Raw genomic sequence first — 16,089 nt, 5'->3', positions numbered from 1 at the left:
GTGTGTGTGTGTGTGTGTGTGTGTGTGTGTGTGTGTGTGTGTGTGTGTGTGTGTGGCAGGGTGACTGTGAAGTGGTGTGTGTGTGTGTGGCAGGGTGACTGGGGTGTGTGAGGCAGGGTGACTGGGGTGTGTGTGTGTGTGTGTGTCAGGGTGACTGTGATGGGATGTGAGGTGTGGTGTTTACGCTTGCACTGTAAAATGTGCAATAACTGCTCCAATATAAACTAAACTGTTCTAAATTCAGAGAATGATCTTCGTTCGGATGTGTCTCCATCCTGCATTGGTGAAGGGGAATATACCCCGTCCATACACAGAGCAGATCTACGGCACGGAACAGGCACATAACTTAGGCTGTACATTTCCATCTCATAACACATCAGAGTTGCTGTATTCATCTTCCAGTGTAAGCCATAGACTCCAGTAGAGTAGTGCCCCCTAATGGACAAAATGTATGAAAATGTTACTTTTCTCCTTCATCCACTAGAGGACACTGGAGTCTCAGTACAGTGGGTATAGAAGTTGGTTAACTGGGAGCTGGCACTTTAATAAACTTGTATGGTAGCTAGCTCCTCCCCCTCTATACCCCCCAACAGGTCAGTCTAAATTTTGTGCCCAGGGAGCTGGACAACTCCTTTAGGGCTCTCTAAGAAATATAAGAAGATCCTCTACAGCAGGGATGGGGAACCCTAGTGCCCAGGGGCCGTATAAGGCCCTCACAATCATTTTGGTCTGGCCCTCTGAGCTTTTTTATGCTAGCCTCATCTGGCTAGCAGGGAGCCTAGAATGGCCCACTGCAGCCAGAATCTATGCAGCAGTGCCGCCTGGAGAGTCCTTGAGACGCTTCAGATGGTCACACCGCTGCACTTACAGCTCCCCCGAGCATCCTCAGGATGCTCCGGGCATTGCTGTAATCACTGGCGATTGTTGCTCTGCCCCCGTGTGATGTCAAGTGGAGGGGGTGTGGCCTGCACCAGGCCCGTGAATAATGTTATATATATATATAAAGATGGCCCTCGGCAGAAAAAAGGTTCCCCACCCCTGCTCTACAGCAAAGGATATGTGCTGAGGATCAGACAGGCAGCTCACTGCCCCTGCCTGTCTGCTGCGATGGAGCTGCCGGGGGGGTGAGTGCACAGTGGGGTCAGGCTAGCTGTTTGTGTTTATTACACAGTGATATTGTGTAACAGCGCTGGTCATTGTATCAGCACTAGCGAGAGAGAAGCATATCTCCCTCTATGCCCTTATCTCTCCTTTTCTATACAGTCTCTGAGGGGTATTCAATATGAAAGGTTAACTTCCCTGGCAAAGTTAATGTTTCATATCAGAGTTTTTTTCTGCGTAAAGGTATGGTGCGCGCTCCCGCTTATCCCCGTATTCAAAATAAAATTAACGAAAACGGGAAACTCCGAAGTTGGATTTGCGTAAAGTTACAAATTTTTCCTTAAAATAATTGTAAGACCCCCCTAAAGTTGTAAAAACATGGGGGAACACTATGGGTACCCCCGTTTTAGCCTTTAATTGAAAGTCGGGGATTTAAATAGCCGCAGCAGGTGTTTTTTTTTCGACATTGAAGAAGTGATGCAGAAGAGCACTTAGGTTATTTTTTTCGTTTTTTTAAGTGGTCCCATCAAATTTGGGGTACATGAAAATGGGTACTAGCATATATTGATGTCCCTAAAGTAAGTTTTTAAAAATTCTGCATTTGTGCACCTGCCGCTATAATTCTATTCTAGAAAACACCTGCCGCGTACTTGCAGAATAGCCCTGAACCTATTTCCCTATTGTTTAACAATTTATTCCCTTTTTTTTTTTTTTGCACCCCAATTTTTAAATAAATTTTTTCGGGCGTCCCTATTTTTTTTTTTTACACTTTTTTTGACACCGTTCTTTTTTTAAATGTCAATCTCAGGGGTGCAGGCTATTTTTTTTAAGCCTGCACCCCTAAACCCCAATTCTGCACTTTTTTTTTCGACACCTATTCAATGGTGAAAAGTTATCACCGTTTTTTATCAAAGACTTTTCAAAACTGCGATAAGTCTTTGAAATTGAATACGGTGTAAAACTAAAACCAGTGATATTAACGCAAAAAAGTTAAAAAGTGCGATATTAACGCAAAAAACGATGTTATCGCACCCATATTGAATACCCCTATCTGTGTCTGTATCACTGTCCTTCACCTTGTGAGTGTGTGACCAGTGGATTACAATGTCTTCTAAGGGGTCAAAAGCTGCACAGAAATCTTTCTCCTGCAAAAATTGTGCAGAGAAATTTACACAGGGACAGTGAAATACGTCCCTACTGTGTGATAAGTGTGTTTCAGAGTCACAGACTACCTGGCCTGATCAATTGGCATCAGTCATGTCTCGTCTGTCTGCAGAGCTGGAAGCTTCTCACAGAGACAGAGCCAGAACTCAGACATCTGCCATCTCAGAACCAGACTGGGCTCGTTCATTAGCCAGATCTGTAGAGGGACTCGCCAAAGTTATGTCAAGCCAGGTACCCCCTGCAGCCTCGTCATCTAGGGTCCCTACGAAGAGACTGATTCCTAATCCACTTAGGTGTGATGAATCTGAGGAAGAAAAGATAGAGTAGACAGAGGAAGGTGAGGTCAAGGAACCAGAGGAACAAATTCCTCAGGTGTAGGAACCTGTATCTCAGGGCGTAGAGGCGCTGATTGCGGCAGTACGCCAGTATTACATGTTGAAGAGATAGATACAGTGGCGGATAGACAGTCTATCTAATAAAAGACAAAGACAGGCTGCCACTTTTCCAGCGTCTGAGGAACTGGATGAGATCCTAACCTCGGCGTGGAAACGCCCAGATAAAAAGTTCCAAATATCATGTAAGCTTTTATCTTATTACCCATTTCCTGCAGAAAGCAGAAAATTATGTGAAACCCCTCCTGCAGTGGACCTTTCAGTATCCCGCCTGTCTAAAAAGACAACTTCCTGTTCCAGGAGCAGTCTCCCTAAAAGAATCTTCCAAGAGGAAGTTAGAAAACACCTTACAATCTGTTTATACAGTGGCAGGAGTGTCCCTTTGTCCCGCACTAGTTAGCTGCTGGGTCAACAAGGCTGTAGAAGCATGGGCTACACCGCTTTCAGAGGGCCTTAAGACAAGGGTACAAGTAGACGAGCTGATTCAGTTGGCAGATCAGATTGCAGAATCAGCCACTTTCCTAGGGGAAGCTGCAAAGGACATATGTAACCTTTCCGCTAGATCCTCGGCTTTAGCTATCTCAGCCAGAAGAGCTCTTTGGCTACGACAGTGGCAGGCTGATGCCGAGTCTAAGAGAGCAGTGGAGGCTCTTCCTTACACAGGAGATGTCCTGTTTGGTTCCGAATTAGATAAGTGGATTTCACAGGCCACAGGTGGTAAGGCCACTTATCTGCCTTCAGCGGCTCTGCCTCCTAGGAAACCAGTTGCAGGACCGTCCTTTCGTGTTCCAGGAAGATTTAGAGGCCGTTCCAGAGGAGCTCCTGCTATCTCCAGGTGTTCCAGAGGCCGAGGAAGAGTCACTGCATCCTCGTCCCAACAGGACAAACCTGTGGTTAAACCTTCTGCATGACGCTCTACCTTCTCACTTGGGGGATCGCAAGGTGGGAGGTCGACTGCAGCGATTCAAAGAAGAATGGATCCGGTCTTGCCAGGACGCCTGCGTTTGGGACATCATTACCCAGGGGTTGAAGTTGGATTTCAAAATCCAACCTCCTCCTCGCTTTTTCACAACCGGGTTACCACTGTCAGCAGAAAAGCTGGTTGTGATTCAGGGGGCAACAGACAGGCTTCTGTTGTCTCGAGTGGTAGTGAATGTTCCGAACCATCAGCGGGATCAGGGTTTTTACTCCAGCTTGTTTGTGGTTCCAAAACCAGACTGGTCGGTGAGACCCATTCTGAACTTGAAGGATCTCGATCCTTATCTGCGTGCTTTCAAGTTCAAAATGGTCCCTGCAGTCGGTCATTGCTGGCCTCGAGAAGGAAGAGTTTCTCGTGTCCTTAGACATAAAGGATGCCTACCTTCACATTCCCATCTGGCCTCCGCATCAGGAATTCCTTCGGTTTGCATTGAAAGACTCTCATTTTCAATTTCAGGCCTTACCTTTCAGTCTTTTCTCAACACCAAGAGTTTTCACGAAAGTCATTGCCGTGATGATGGCCCTGCTTCGGATGCAGGGTGTTGCTATCGTTCCGTAATTGGACGATCTTCTTATCAAAGCACCGTCTGTAACTCAATTGTTACGAGACATACAGGTAACTCAGAGTCTGCTTTTACAACACGGTTGGATCCTCAATTTCCAAAAGTCATGTCTACAACCTACACAGCGCCTGCTGTTCTTGGGATGATTTTGGACACTGTGGAACAGAAGGTGTTCCTACCTCAACACAAGGTCTCCTCCATTCATCACATGGTGCGGATGATACTGCGTCATCGAAGAGTATCTACATCTGTGTATTCGCTTACTAGGGAAAATGGTGGAGACTTTCGAGTCCATCCAGTATGGGAGATTTCATGCCCATCCATTTCAATTGGATCTACTTTCCCAGTGGTCGGGGTCCCATCTTTTTCTTCACAAGCGAGTGCTATTGTCCCCCAGCACTCGAACATCTCTCCTTTGGTGGCTGAATTCCTCTCACCTGTTATACCTCTTTTCCACTAAAAACCCAGGTCTGACCTGGGTTTTTGGACATGGTTCCAACCCTGGTCAGACCCAGGTCAGACCCATTTACACTGCACCTTTGATCTGGGTTACTCCCAGGTCAGCCCTGTTCACACTGAACTCAGGTCTGCCCTGCTAAACCTGTGAGGTCATAAAAAGTGGGAGGTGAATGCTCCACAACCACCAATCTGCTCATTTTAGGCATGAGCCAGGTCAGATAACCCGGGTTGCACCGGTTACACTGCACCATTACCTGGGTCCAACCCTGGTAGCTACCTGGGTTGGATTGCAGGGTCACTTGACCCAGGTTATTTTTCAGGGACCCTTTTACACTGAGCTGCAACCTGGGTAGACCCAGCAAAAACCCAGGTTTTTGCTCGGGTGTAAAAGGGGTATAAGTAGGAAAGCGTTTCGCAGTGTGAGAATAGATTCTCCTAATGACGGATGCAAGTCTGAGAGGGTGGGGAGCAGTGTCTCTAGGAAGAGACTTCTAGGGCCGCTGGACTCGGCGGGAGGCAGTACTACCCTTAAACATCGTAGAACTAAGGGCAGTGTTCTATGCTCTTCAGCTTGCACAGCCTCTGTTGCAGGGTCGAGCAGTCAGAGTGCAGTCGGACAATGCCACAGCTGTGGCATATATAAACAGACAAGGTGGCACCAAGAGTCGGGCCACCATGAGGGAGGTAAGCCGCATTCTGCTTGGGGCAGAGGAATTTGCAGCGGCGATCTCAGCAATTTTCATCCCAGGGGTAGAAAATTATGAGGCCGACTACCTCAGTCGACAGGACATCCGGGGGAATGGGCGCTCAATCCGCAGGTGTTTCAACAGCCGATTCAGCGTTGGGATCAACCTCAAGCAGATATCATGGCATCGAGGTTGAACCATCAATTGCCACTGTACGGCTCACGAACAAGGGATCCACAGGCAGTGGTGGTGGACGCACTGACAGCACCTTGGCAGTTTCAATACGTGTACCTGTTCCCTCCAATACCGCTTCTTCTTCGTCTGCTTCAAAGAATCAAAAGAGAAAGCGCCAAGGTGTTGCTAGTGGCTCCAGATTGGCCCAGATGAGCGTGGTACTAAAGCCTATGGCATCTGTTGATAGACGATCCGTGGCCTCTATCTCTGCAAGACGACCTACTTCTACAGGGTCTGTTTATATATCAGGACTTAAAGTGGCTTCGATTGACGGCGTGGCTGTTGAAAGGGCAATCCAAAGAAAGAAGGGGATTCCTTCCAGTGTGATTCCTACCATGATTAGGGCTCAGGAGAAAGTCACATCAAAACATTATTATCGTATCTGGAAGACATACGTATCTTGGTGTGAACGCCGTAATTCACCCCCGTCTGATTTCAAGGTATCCCGTCTTCTTCTTTTTCTGCAGGCCGGTTTATCAGCAGGCCTTCGTCTAGGATATTTGAAGGTTCAGGTGTCGGCACTGTCCATTTTCTTTCAGAGGAAACTAGCATTATTGCTGGATATCCAGACCTTTCTACAAGGAGTAATCAGACTACAACCTCCATTTGTGCCTCCTACGTCCCCATGGGACTTGGTTATTTTGTTTCTCCAGTCTGCTCTGTTTGAGCCTCTACAGACGGTGGAGATTAAGTTTTTTAACTTGGAAGGTGGTTCTTCATTTGGTGCTTGACTCAGCTAGGTGTCTGTCGGAGCTTGGGACTCTATCCTGTCGCCTGCCTTACCTCATTTTCCATGAGGATAGGGCTGAGCTTCGTACGCAGATGTCTTTCCTTCCTAAGGTGGTGTCTGCGTTTCACATAAACCAGCCAATTGTGGTTCCAGTGTTAAAGGAAGATTCTCCGGGCTCCAAATCCTTAGATGTTGTTAGAGCTCTTCGGATCTATGTTGAGAGGACAGAATCTATCCGGAAGTCGGATGTGCTTTTTGTTTGTTTTGATATGGCGCGGCCAGGTTGGCTGGCTTCAAAACAAACTATTTCTCGTTGGATTCGTCTGACAATCAGACAGGCTTATCTGGCCGCTTCTAAACAGCCGCCTGTTTCTATTACGGCGCATTCAACTCGCTCAGTAGGACCTTCATGGGCGGCTGCCCATGGTGTTTCTTTGACTAATCTTTGTCGAGCGGCCACTTGGTCAGGCCGGCATACTTTTGTAAAGTTTTACCGTTTTGACACTTTTGCGGCCTCTGCTTCACAGTATGGCCGTGCTGTTTAGCAGGGTTATCAGCGCTCTCCCGCCCGGGATGGGAGCTCTGGGACGTCCCCACTGTTCTGCGACTCCAGTGTCCCCTAGTGGATGAAGGAGAAATCAGGATTTTGGTTACTTACCGATAAATCCCTTTCTCCGATTCCACAGGGGGACACTGGACGCCCGCCCGGCGCTGTTCCAACTGCATAAGTTGTTGTTTTACAGGTTCAGACAGTTGTTTTTCTCCATGTTCTGCTTGGTAATTTGTGTTTTATTTCATAAAATCTTTCTGGTTTGTTCACGTTTATGTAGCTTTCTTCTCCCTTCTCCTTATTTTCCAGCTCCCCTCGGGCACAGGGCCTGATTCAGACCCGCTCGCAAGCGGGTCGATGGTGGCCCAGTGCGCACGCGTGAGCCCCGGAGCGAGCATAAAAAGCACTCACTCCGTGGCTCACTACAAAAGGGGCGGCTGTCACTGTTGATCGACAGCTCGCCCCGTTTTGTAGGCGTGGCGAGGGAGGTGGCTTCACAAACGGAGGCGTTCCCAAGCGAACGCCTGCCTTTTGTGGGCAGCCCCTCTGATATCACCAGTGATGTCAGTGAGAGAGCTTCTGGCTCTATTAGAGCCAGAAGCTCTCTGGGGCTTGCGGCCACAAGACCCTACCACAAGGGTCTTGTCACAAGCCCGATGGTCTTGACCATCACGACCATCATCCTGGCTGCTCGCAATAGCTGTGGGTGGTCACCCACAGCTATGCGAGCGGCCAGAAGGCTATACAAAAAAAAAAAAACGCCCAGATTCAGAGCGAGCGCTCTCTGAATCAGGGCCCCAGTTTAGTTTTTTTTTTAGACTGACCTGTAGGTGGGTATAGAGGGGGAAGAGCTAGCGACCATACAAATTTATTAAAGTGCCAGCTCCCGGATAACCCACTTCTATACCCCACTGTTCTGATACTCCAGTGTCCCCTGTGGAATTGGAGAAAGGGATTTAATGGGCAAGTAACCAAAATCCTGATATTACACCGGAATGAGTATGAAGTCCTGGCGGCTGATATCCCAACGCCCGCAGCCTGAAGGGTGACAATCCCGACAGGGCAGGTAAGCACCCTATCCCTCTCTTCCCCCCCCCCCCCTTTCTAACCCTCCCTTAGTGGCACCTAACCCTAGCCTCCCCCCAGGGGTGCCTAACCCCAACCTCCCCTTACCGCACCCTAAACCTATCCCTCCCGGGGGGGGGGGGGGGGTTTGTGCGCCTAACAATAACTTACCCCTGGGGGTGCCTAAGCTGGACCTTTCCCCCTAAACCCACTATGCGCCCTAAGCCTCCCCCCCTCGGTGGCTAACACTAAGGGCGACCTGGACTTACCTAGTTCACGCTGGCGGCATTCCGGAGTTGGGATTAAGATAGGCGTTGGTATATCGATGCCTATCTTAAGTCCCTTAATGTCGGTATTGAGAACGGCGGACTACATCCAATTGCACCATGTAATAAATGTACCACAGGCCTGAATCTATCATTATACTGCTATAATCATATCATTATTACACCATGTAATAAATGTACCACAGGCCTGAATCCCTCATTATACTCATATAATTATTACACCATGTAATAAATGTACCACTGGGCTGAATCTATCATTATACTGCTATAATCATATCACTATTACACCATGTAATAAATGTACCACAGTCCTGAATCTATCATTATACTCCTATAATCATATCACTATTACACCATGTAATAAATATACCACAGGCCTGAATCTATCATTGTACTCCTATAATCAGATCACTATTGCACGATGTAATAAATGTTACACAGGCCTGAATCTATCACTATACTCCTATAATCATATCACTATTACACCACCATGTAATAAATGCAACACAGGCCTGAATCCCAATGCTGAAAATGTCCACGTTACACCTTTTTTTTTATTTTAATTCATATTCCAGGACTGTTTGGGGATCTCTTATAACTACTCACTGCATTTTTCTGTGACCTAGCTGATACATCCATTTGAAAGAACACAGCAATTGTTTGGAGTACAATGTATACATCGATGGAGGGGCTCTGATGGCATATGAAGGGGCGTGTAGGGGCTTTGATGGCATATGAAGGGGCGTGCAGGGGCTCCGATGGCATATTAAGAGTCATGTTGGGGCTCTCAGGGCATATAATAGGTCATGCAGGGGCTCCGATGGCATATGAAGGGTCATGGAGGGGCTCTGATGGCATATGAAGGGTCATGGAGGGGCTCTGGTGGCATATGAAGCGGTGTGCATGGGGCTTTGATGGCATATAAAAGGAAATGCAGGGGCTCTGATAACATGAAGGTGAGTGCAAGGGCTCTGATGGTATATTAAAGGTCATGTAGGGGCTCTGAAGGCATATATAGAGTCATGTAGTGGTGCTGATGCCATATAAAGGGTCATGTAGGGAGCTCTAATGGCATATAAAGGCCATATAGGGACTATGATGGTATGTAAAGGGCATGTGGAACGAAGGGAATATAAAAGTAGATGAAGGGGCTCTGAGGCATATTTAGGGGCCTGTATTCTAAGAAATAAACTGTAACTGTACTGCAATTTGCACCATGCCTCCTTATCACACCCCCTTTCCAGTAATCTAAAAATGTAAAGGTGATGACCCTACTCCCATCCCCTAATTGTGTGAGCTCTGACGTTCTGCATGCTCAGCTGATGAATGTGAGGAGAAGCTGTGCAGCGACTGATCTTACTGATGACAGACAAGGACTTTACTTCATCTAAGTGACAAATCACTGATAACCCTGAGGTGTGGTCCTTTCTCTGGCACACAGGAGCCTGAAATGAGTCCAGCTGCAGTGCTGGTTCTTCTGTAATTATATCATTTACTTATATCCAGGGTAGACCACCTGCAGCTCTCCAGCTGTCATGCACTAAAGTCCCAGCGTGTACTTGCATCCAAAGATTTGTAGTTCCACACCATCGAGAGAACCTCAGGCTTTCTAAGCCTACAATACAAGTGTCGGTACTCCCATGGACGGTGACTCAGAAGTGACGAAACAAGAATCTACCAAATGTCTTCGGTCATTATAATGTTTTCAAGATTAACAGCAAAATAAAAGTAAATAAAGGTTGTTGAGCATAGAGGTGCACTAAACACTATGCAGGGAGGTTAATACTGTATGTTGATTGAAGAGAGGTGGAAGTGAGGACTTTAGGAGCTTCAGACCCAGTTGCAAGGCTGCATCGCACGTAGCCGTCCACAGCCAAAGTATGCAATCCCACAATCGCTAGCAAGACATTAGCACGCCCACTATGTTTTGCCGTGCGATCGCGGTATGAAATTAGGCGCCCACCAGCCTGACACAAGACGCCCACTTTCCCTTAGTGATACACGTCATCTCCAGGAAGTGTATGTAACAATCGGTAACATCGGACCCATACGCAGCTCTTGTGGCTGACCCTACCCTACCGCAAGCACTTTAAGCGCTGCTGTGTGTAATTCAGCCACGTGATGTGTATGCTGACGCTGCATCTTAATTATGCACACCCCTGAAATGGCGTTCCAACACATACACGCCAGCGTTCACACCACCACCCCATGTCACCACCCACAAACGGCACGTCCTGTCACTCATGCTTGCGGAGCGTCTGTGTACTGGCTGCGAACGCTTCCCGAGCGCAGTGACTGGTTCGCGCACACGCACTGCATCTTGTACGCATGCGCAGATTGCACACATCAGCCTTGCGACCGGGGTCTGAATCAGGCCCTTAGCTCATTCCAAGAAGTGTCATTTCTGTTCTCTCAGCCAGACGTCACAATTGAATGCAGTTGTGTGGATTGTGTAATAAACACACAAGGCTGCACATGACATCACAAAGGTGGGGACACAGACATCACAAAGGTGGGGACACAGGCATCACAAAGGTGGGGACACAGGCATCACAAAGGTGGGGACACAGGCATCACAAAGGTGGGGACACAGGCATCACAAAGGACAATAACACTTGGTAACACTATGCTGCACTGCAGGGGGGCAGAGAGAGTTAGATTTGGGAGGGACGTGTCCAAGCTTAAATCTGATATGCAGTGTAAGAATTAGGCTGTCCAGCATGTGTGAGCTACATGCAGAAGCAGCCAGTATTTACCCTGCATGCAAAACAATACATGAATATGCACCTCTTCTATTGCAGCATGGTTTACAATTGGCAGAACAATAGCCAGTACAGGGGGTGCGCTAGGTTGAGTCCTAGCTTTAATGAGGGGTGCCCCATTCCGTTCTACGCACTCAGCTTTCCTGCACTGGAATGAGGGGTGCCATTCCATTCTACGCACTCAGCTTTCCTGCACTGGAATGATGCCATTCCGTTCTACGCACTCAGCTTTCCTGCACTGGAATGAGGGATGCCATTCCGTTCTACGCACTCAGCTTTTCTGCACTGGAATGAGGGGTGCCATTCCATTCTACGCACTCTGCTTTCCTGCACTGGAATGATGCCATTCCGTTCTACGCACTCAGCTTTCCTGCACTGGAATGAGGGATGCCATTCCGTTCTACGCACTCAGCTTTCCTGCATTGGAATGAGGGGTGCCATTTCATTCTACGCACTCTGCTTTCCTGCACTGGAATGATGCCATTCCGTTCTACGCACTCAGCTTTCCTGCACTGGAATGAGGGATGCCATTCCGTTCTACGCACTCAGCTTTCCTGCATTGGAATGCGGGATGCCATTCCATTCTACGCACTCAGCTTTTCTGCATTGGAATGAGGGATGCCATTCGATTCTACGTACTCAGCTTTCCTGCACTGGCATCCGCACATGCATGTCAGTGATGCAGGGGTTACTAAGCACTATCAAGTTACTGCTTCTATCACCATGCCTTGTAAGACAGCCCAGCAAATGAGGTTTAAGGGAGCACCACCCATAGTTAGGGAACTTTAATAAAAGGAAGTACCTATTTAGATGCCCCCCATTCAGTGATGCCCCATTACCACCCTATGGCTCACACACATTCCCCTTTCAGCAGGACGGTCAGTTATGCGGCACAAAGGCTGCGCGGGGAGGTAAGGAGGAGCCACCTCTCACATAACAGCTTCCGCGACCTTCTGTCAGCCATGAGCAAGCTAACGCATGCGCTGACCACATCTTCCCACCCTGTGAGCTCCCAATCAGAACATATCCAGGGTCTCAGCTCAAAGCCGGACAGGAGTGAAAATGATGGCACTGTCTCTGGAATGTGGGGACCGCAGGCTGGCAGGTATGAGGCACTGTCTCTGGAATGTGGGGACCGCAGGCTGGCAGGTTTGAGGCACCGTCTCTGGAATGTGGGGACCGCAGGGTGGCAGGTTTGAGGCACTGTGTCTGGAATGTGGGGACCGCAGGCTGGCAGGTTTGAGGCACTGTCTCTGGAATTTGGGGACCGCAGGGTGGCAGGTATGAGGCACTGTCTCTGGAATGTGGGGACTGCAGGCTGGCAGGTATGAGGCACTGTCTCTGGAATGTGGGGACCGCAGGGTGGCAGGTTTGAGGCACTGTGGCCGTTGTACATTAGGAGGCGTTGTGGAATGGGGCTACCAGTAAGATGTGTAGTCAGTAAAGGTTACTCGGAATATAAGATAACAGAGATAAACCATTGCACAATAAGGGAAAAATATCAAAGTGTCACTTAATGGAATCTCACTGTGAATATCAGAAATACAGAGTGATAACACCCAAAACATCGCTTTATGTCATATTTTGAATTCCCGGTCACACTGCAGCCAGGTTACTCCCAATCCCAAGTACAAGTTACAATGTATTCCTCTTGCTTCATGCATTTTCACCTGGGGGGTCTAATAGTCTCTAATAAACCCTCCCTGACACCTGAAGCAGCAAATGATTGCCCTCAGAGACTGGCACTTACACTCGTGTCACAGGGGAAGTGGGCGTCTGTATATCGGCAAGCTACGGCATTGCGATTGCAGTCATTAGCATAATTTCACAGCAGAACTGCGTCAACGATTGTTACTGCGATCCGAGCTGAATCAGGCCCAGTGTATGCAACTTCAACATGACGTTACTGCGAACATCGAACTTTACGCCAAATCCTCTGTAGTACATCTCCTCTGTTCTCCGCACGTCCCCTGGCAATGCCATGTTAATAAAAGGAGCAGAATGGGAGGCCCACAGGACAGACCCCACATTACACTTTTCATAATTGAGCCTTGATAAGAGAAGGGCTAAAAATGTCTAAAAGCTGCAAAGTGCATCATTTACGCCAGTGGAAAAGTCAATGAAAAGTAATGTTTTGTTAATGTATTATGGCCTTCATTCAGAGCCGCTCGCTATTTGCGTTCGTTCGTTCAAAAACAAGGGGTGGCTATTCAAATGATCCGTTCGCACATTGCAGTCTGTTCCCACCTCTAAGTCTGAACGAGCGAGCAAAACATACGCTCGTTTATTTGATAAAAACGCCCCCTGGCCGCACGCACCATACGTCATGTCCGCTATTTATTAGATTAATCGAGTACATCGTACAGCGTATGAACTGCTCGCTATTCTTGTGGTTGGTTTTTTCAACTGCTATTTTGCGAGCAGTTCTGAGTTAAAAAAAACCCAGTGACGTGGTCATTGACGCAGCTGGATTAATTATGCACACCCATAAAACGCCCGTTTTGACCTTTAAGCACGCCTGCGAACGGATCTCCACTCCCCGTTTTCAAGCACCTTCCCCTGTTACCACCCACATACGCCTCATTCTGTCACTCAAAATAGCAGGCACTCGCTATATTGCGTACAAATGATTTTCGGCCGCACTGACCGGTTCGCGCATGCGTACTAAAAACCGTACGCATGCGCAGATGTGCGAACATCGCTCGGAACGAGCGTACTGCCGCTAGCGAGTGGCTCTGAATGAGGGCCAATATTCTCTGCCCTTGAAGAACCCTCCTCCGGCTACACTGGATGTAACAGACTGTGGCGCCCACTAGGTTTGTTAAAGGGACCTGAAGCCAGGATTTGGTAAATGCTGTAATGTGCAGAGAAGCACTGAGATGTCACCAGGTAACCTGGACCTGCTAGACTGGAATGCGGCTGTCACTGGTCGGGGAAGGGTCTGATTACTGTCCTCACTAAAAGCACCAGCTGGGGGACAGTGGAGGTTTCCTAGACAACATCAACACCTGGGCTCCTGTGAGCCATCCCTGCCTGCAGGTAGCAAGGTGTGCCCCAGGCAGGTGGATTTGGACTGGAACAGAGGTGAGGACAGGTGAAGTGATGAGAAGTTTGTGCGTAACAGGGTGATGCGGACTCACATTACCTGCCGGAGACACCTGTAACTTTATACCCCGCGACGGGCAGGTCCCCCGGAAGATGGGGTATTCTCGGACAATGGGATGATGTGCACAGGCAGCGGGACATGTGAGTGACTATTACCCTATATATGTAACACATTATCCCTGTCTTTTTACACAGTGCTGGGAATTATGGAGTTTGGTCATCAGCGAGGTGGTGAGACAGGTGTACAATCTCCTGTCTTCTACTGTACCTGGGACCCCTCACTGTGTACTGAGCCCCACAATTCCCTTTGTGTGGAGATAATGACTAAGTAACTCATTATTTAATATCATCTCCAACAAATCCCCAATTTCTATTTCCAACTAAATATAATATATCATTTGTAGAGAACCCTAAGGCCGTTTAAGTGAAATATGTTATTAAATAAAAATGTGACGGGCGATTCCCGAAGCGGATTCCAGCTGGGTTCTAGGTTCTGTCCCCGCTCTGCTGCAGCAATGTGACATCTGATAGTGCTGTATAACACGTATGTAATAAGAGTGCAGGTTCCCCAGCCAGCGACTGACGTTCCCCTGCACCCTCTGTATACATGCGTCAGAGTAAGGTCACAATGTGCTATAGAAATTCTCGCAGTTGCGCTAGATGAAATGTTTTGCACCGATAAGTTCATAAAACATGGCTACCAGAATTTCTTTTAACTGAGAAATGACTAAACATGTACCCAAAATAGATCCATAAAGGAATGGGGATTCCTGAGGATACGTTGCCTGAGGATACGTTGCATGAGGATACGTTGCATGGGGATACGTTGCATGAGGATACGTTGCATGGGGATACGTTGCATGGGGATACGTTGCATGGGGATACGCTGCATGGGGTTTCTGTGAGCAGAACGTGTCAGGAACTTGTTACTTTTTACTGTAATTTGCACTTTTACTGACACATAGTAAATGTAATGTCTTGTTTACTACACACGGCTTACTGACAGCTTGTAACTGTCCAAAACCCAAATGATTCAGCCCTAGAAACAGTATTACTGGTGTCTGTACGTAACTTGTGGGCACTGCTGAGCCAGCCTGATGTGACCTGGGCACTGCTAAACCAGCCTGACCTGGGCACTGCTGAGCCAGCCTGACCTGGGCACTGCTGAGCCAGCCTGATGTGACCTGGGCACTGCTGAGCCAGCCTGACCTGGGCACTGCTGAGCCAGCCTGACCTGGGCACTGCTGAGCCAGCCTGATGTGACCTGGGCACTGCTGAGCCAGCCTGACGCGTGCACTAAGCCAGCCTGACCTGGGCACTACTAAACCAGCCTGACCTGGGCACTACTGAGCCAGCCCGACCTGGGCACTACTGAGCCAGCCCGACCTGGGCACTACTGAGCCAGCCCGACCTGGGCACTACTGAGCCAGCTTGACCTGGGCACTACTGAGCCAGCCTGACCTGGGCACTGCTGAGCCAGCCTGACCTGGGCACTGCTGAGCCAGCCTGACCTGGGCACTGCTGAGCCAGCCTGACCTGGGCACTGCTGAGCCAGCCTGACCTGGGCACTGCTGAGCCAGCCTGACGTGACGTGTGCACTGCTGAGCCAGCCTGACCTGGGCACTGCTAAACCAGCCTGACCTGGGCACTACTGAGCCAGCCTGACCTGGGCACTGCTGAGCCAGCCTGACCTGGGCACTGCTAAACCAGCCTGACCTGGGCACTGCTAAACCAGCCTGACCTGGGCACTGCTGAGCCAGCCTGACCTGGGCACTGCTGAACCAGCCTGACCTGGGCACTGCTGAGCCAGCCTGACCTGGGCACTGCTGAGCCAGCCTGATGTGACCTGGGCACTGCTGAGCCAGCCTGACGCGTGCACTAAGCCAGCCTGACCTGGGCACTGCTGAGCCAGCCTGACCTGGGCACTACTAAACCAGCCTGACCTGGGCACTACTAAACCAGCCTGACCTGGGCACTACTGAGCCAGCCTGACCTGGGCAATACTGAGCCAGC

This window comes from Taudactylus pleione, unplaced genomic scaffold (genome assembly GCF_031769625.1).
Source record: "Taudactylus pleione unplaced genomic scaffold, aTauple2 ptg000677l, whole genome shotgun sequence".
Taxonomy (NCBI): Eukaryota; Metazoa; Chordata; class Amphibia; order Anura; family Myobatrachidae; genus Taudactylus; species Taudactylus pleione.
Note: the sequence above shows the minus strand (reverse complement) of the source record.